A 5,117-nucleotide genomic window follows, 5' to 3' on the forward strand; every position below is an offset into this window, starting at 1 on the left:
GCTCCATAAATATTGGCTATTATATTCACAAGTCACAAAATGACATAATCTAATCTTGACAGTGCAACATTTTTTTTAACTCTGAAGTAAGTTGAAATCATTTTATTAGGTAATTAGTGAGTGTTATGAGTTATTACTAAGAAATTTCTGCAGTAGAACAGTACACCTTAACAAAACATCTTTAAATAAATAATTCATGATGTGCACAAGCACTAGAAGACAAAGGAGCAGAATTGGGCCATTCAGTCTATTGAGTCTGCTTCGCCATTCCAGTATGGCTGATTTATTTTCCCTCTCAACCCCATTCTCCTACCTTCTCCCTGTACCCTTTGACACCTTTACTAATCAAGACCTTATCAACCTCCACTTTAAATTTATGCAATGACCTGACTTACACAGCCATCTGTTGCAATTGATTCCACAGATTCTCCACACTCTGACTTAAGAAACTCCTCCTCATCTCTGTTCTAAAGAAATGTCCTTCTATTCTGAGGCTGTGCTGTCTTATCCTAGATGCTCCCACTATTGGAACCATCCTCAATACATCCCCTCTCTCTAAGTTTTTCATGGGGTTTTAATGAGATCTCCTCTCATTTTTCTAAATGGCAACAACACCAACAGCCATCAAACAGTCCTCATATGTTAACTGTTTAACTGTTTCATTCCTGGGATAATTCTCATAAACTTCCTCTGGACCCTCTCTATTACCAGCACATCCTTTCTTAGATATGGGGCTGAATAATCCAATTGCAGTCTGACTAATGCATTATAAAACCTTAGCATTATATTCTTGTTCTAGTCCTCTTGAAGTGAATGCTTTTATCTTCCTTACTACCAAGCTTTTTTCCTAATATAATTATGCCAAGGTTTGAATGATAGACAAATTATTTTTTGAGAGCCTATTTCATTGATTTTTCTGAACATGAAATGGTCAGTCATTGACAAAAGTAAGCACAATAAATTGGTCAGGAATGCTGTAATCAAGATTTCTTCTATGTGTTCAATTTAGCAAAACAAAGTTGTTTTTAACAACAAGACACACAGTTTCAGAAGTGCACAGAAGATTTCTTTGCTGAATTCACTTTGGATTTATTATCTAGTATCAATATAATAAGAAAAGTGAAAAATGTGTATTTTTATAGAAACATACACAATAGAAAGAATGACTTAAAATTTACAGTTCTAAATACTAAAAAGTATTTGTGCATATAGGAATACAATTTTCAATGCATACCTAAAATATATATTTTTGTAATTAGAAAATGCTGAAAACATTCAGCAGGTCAAGGAACTCTGCAGAAGGAGATACAGATGTCTTTTTTTCAGTTCTGATGAAGGCTCCTGACCCTAAAATATTAATAGTTTTTCTTTCCAACAATGTTGCTTTACCTCCTGAGTATTTCTGATGTTTCCTTTTTATTTCAGAATTTGAGCATCTGCAGCTTTTTTGGTTTTTGATATATTGTCAGTATTAATGATTATTTACAATAAACATTCAATAATTTGTTCTCTGATTGTTCAGAGCTCAGGGTGAATCAGCATTCAGTTCACTGGTGGTGTTTTATTTTTTTATTTAAAGGTACTGCATGACCCTAAGCTGCCAAATTACAGCCATATGATCAATTATCCTACTAACCTGCACATTTTGGAATGAGTGAAGAAACCCATGCAGTCATGGGGAAAATGTGGATGAAGGTGGAATTGAACCCAGCTTGCAGGTTCTGTAATAACATTGCCATAACTGCTATGCTACCATATTTGTCATACTTCCTTCAAACTTACCAGCTTCTCTTTCCCAAGGTCCTTTTAAACCTCGCTGGGTTTTGTTTCTTATGTTCTCTTTTTAGACATCACTGTTTCATTGAAAATAATATTATAGCACCGTGCATCATCTAAAATCAGAGATGCAGTTAGAGTCAGTTCCAGAAGTGAACCTCCTCTCAGATCCCGTTTCCAGACCTTTCCGTTCTGCTTCCACCCCTTCCACGGACCAGTCTCTGAACTCCCCTTTAGTTTCTCCTTGTTGCCAGTGAGACTGGACAGCAGTGGTTTCACAGCCACATTTGCTTTTCACACTTTTTCTAAACTATCAACCCTTTTGTTAATCTGCTTATGATCTTCTCATGATGGAATGGGAGCAAAGTAGTTGCTAAACTGTAAAACGGGAGTTGCAACCCTCTGCTCCAAACCAGCAAATCTCTGAAGATTTTTCCTGTGGGGTAGACCGCAGGCTACTGGAGTGACTACCCGGTCTACATAAGTTACTTGGAAACCATTGACTGAACTGGCTGGATGACACTGATCCTTCACCAAGCACCTCTTCAATCATTGATTTTGGTCCATGTACATCTTTCGCCATGTTGAAGAACCCATTGAAGTCAAAGTCCTTCGATGAGGGTTCAGGCAGGACTCCTTCCTACGGAACTTTTTCTTCTGCTTCTGATGCAGAAACAGTATGTATCTCTGCTTGGGCAGCACTGTTACATTCGACATCTTTTTTAAGGGTCTCTGATTGTTTCCTCCACCTTTTTGTCCAACTTAAATCCTTCATTAGTATTTTATCATCAAAGCTTGTCAGCTCTGCACTGAGACACTAAGACAACTGCTCTGCTCCAAAGAGCACTAAATGAGGTCATTCTTACACTCAGTTTTACAATGAGTCAACCTATAGCCTGGGAGGTGATGAACCCCTCCTCTTAAGACTGTTTAAGGTAACTTACTTTTTTATCCTTTCTTACTCTTTAATATTTGTATATCTGTGCATTTGTAATGCTACAGTGACACAATTCCTTTTGGGATCAATGAAGTATCTATCTATCTATCTCTATTGTTTCTGATTGACTGGTGGGGCTATCAGAAAACCATTCTGATTCGGCTTCAGTATAGAAATCACATCATCACCATTCATCAAAACCGTGTTTGCCTTCACCAAACTCTCTTCTAAAGTAATATTCCTGGTAGTCTCATTCCATTCCTTCTTTAGCAGCTCTGTCACATAAATCTTTGTCTCTGCCACCCTGGTCAAAGATTCTTGATGTTTTATGTGTCTCTTCCCCCATGTTCCCCTCCTCCACTCTCTACTGGCAACCCAACCCACAAATATTTCATTCTCTTTCTTTTCCAATGGACTTCCAAAATGTTGACTATTGGATGTATTGGTCACATGATAGCCACCACCAAAGCTTCAGTGCTGAGGACTGACTGTAACGTCAAGATCTTCTTCCTTTATTCTCTCTCGTGGATCTGCAATTCTTTGCTTGAGGACTGCTCTCTCCAAATCTAAAGCATAGACCTTCTTAGTTCCATCCAGTGGCAAACTCCTGCCAGAACTGAGATACAAGGGTGCATGCCACTTTTCAGGGTCTCAGACACCTTTTCTGTCATACTTTTCCAAACATCATGCTGATCTCAGCTTTGCATATGGGTATTCTTTTATTTCTAGCATATTTTCCTTAGAAAATCTGTATGGTTTCTTCATGCCACACATTTTTATTGTATCATTTAATTGATCTTTTTCTTCAATCCATTCTCTTTCCTTCATGCCACCACCGAGGCTCAGTATCTGGGTCCACTTCTCCACTAGGAACCCAAGCTTAACAGGCAGCTTAGCAGTGATTCCTTTCATACTACCCTGTTCCCTGTTGAATATTTCTGTGTGCTTCTTCAATACCTCTTGCGGCCCAGTGCTCCCTCAAGTCAAGTGCATTTCTTCCCAGTTGGTTCGAGCTGCTTGTGGTTGGTAGGGTTAGAACACTACCTTTAAGAATGTACAGTGGGAGTTTCTTTCTCCGTTCATTAGTCTCCACTGTAACATGTACTGATGCTGTCAGTGGAACAACCTCACCAGAGTAAGTCTTTAAAGTCAACCTTGACCCTTCTGGGGTGAGATGCTGCAATTTCTTCTTGTAAACTCTCTCTGACACCAGTGATACTTCAGCACTTATATCCACCGTCATCTTCACTGTGTCCTCATCCAACCATGGGATCAGCTAATAGGCATCTTTGTGTCCTGAAACGGATAAAACATGCAAAGCTTCTTCAACCACAGAGTGAGAGTCACTCAGTCCATCCTCAGTATTCCATCTTGTTCACATGTCTCTTTTTGTTTTTTCAAAAGTTATTTTTCCCTGCTGACAGTATTTTTGTTGGAAAATATTTTTTCACTTTTACAGACACATTCGGTGATCTAAATCCTTATACCAGCATTCTTTTGTTGAATGCCTGGTTTTGTCACAGTGGTAACACTGATTGCCAATAGGTGTCTTATTCCTGAAGTCAGTAGAAACTTTATAAACTTAGGAAAATGCACTTACTAGCTATGCATCTTTAGCTGCCATCTCCATAGATGTACTAATCACAACTGCCTTCTGTAATACTAGACTGTTTTCTGAAGCGGTTTATGAATTACCTTATTACACAGACCACATATGGGTTTATCATGTAACGTGTCACTCAACTACTGCCTAGAATCACATTGTTCAGACAATTGCTGCAGCACTGCCACAAACTGTGAAATAGACTCACCTTCCGCTTGATTCCTTCTATGAAATCTAAACGTCCCAGCAATAATCAAAGCTTTAGGTGAATAATGTCCTTTGAGAGTTTAACTATGTCCTCATAAGGCTTATTGCCAGGCTTAGCAGGCTCAAAGATTCAAAGTGCATTTACTGTATTATCAAAGAATGTATAAATTATTCAGCCTTAGATTTTTTTTGCTTAACGGACAGTCATAGAGCAAGGAACCCGAAAGAACCCAATTAAAGCAAGAATAAGACCAACTCCCAGTACCCACAGAGAAAGATAGAAAATCAAAATAAATCACGCAAACAATAGAAGCGAGAAACAACAACAACAACAACATTCCGAACCAAATTGAATCCTTAGATCCAAATCCCTGGAGCAGCTCAGAATAGGCCCAAGGCCTCAATATTCAGTTCATCATATTAGCGGGGCAAATCGCCGCAAAGTTCGCAGACACAAGGCACAGCAGCTGGGAGCACTCTCACAGCCTTAGCGTTGCGGAGAGAGAAGCCCCAGACTATCTGGGCTGATATTTAAATTGTCCGCACCTTGCACTAGGACCGAGGCCCCACCACACCAATTTGTCCCAGGCCTAG

General features: G+C 39.1%; 1 pseudogene; it reads right to left on the minus strand.

The window, feature by feature from the left end:
- Positions 1 to 1,888: 1,888 nt before the first annotated feature.
- LOC140724590 (eukaryotic translation initiation factor 4E transporter pseudogene) lies at positions 1,889 to 3,541 on the minus strand (annotated as a pseudogene).
- Positions 3,542 to 5,117: the final 1,576 nt, after the last annotated feature.

Source organism: Hemitrygon akajei, chromosome 3, assembly GCF_048418815.1.
Source record: "Hemitrygon akajei chromosome 3, sHemAka1.3, whole genome shotgun sequence".
Classification (NCBI taxonomy): Eukaryota; Metazoa; Chordata; class Chondrichthyes; order Myliobatiformes; family Dasyatidae; genus Hemitrygon; species Hemitrygon akajei.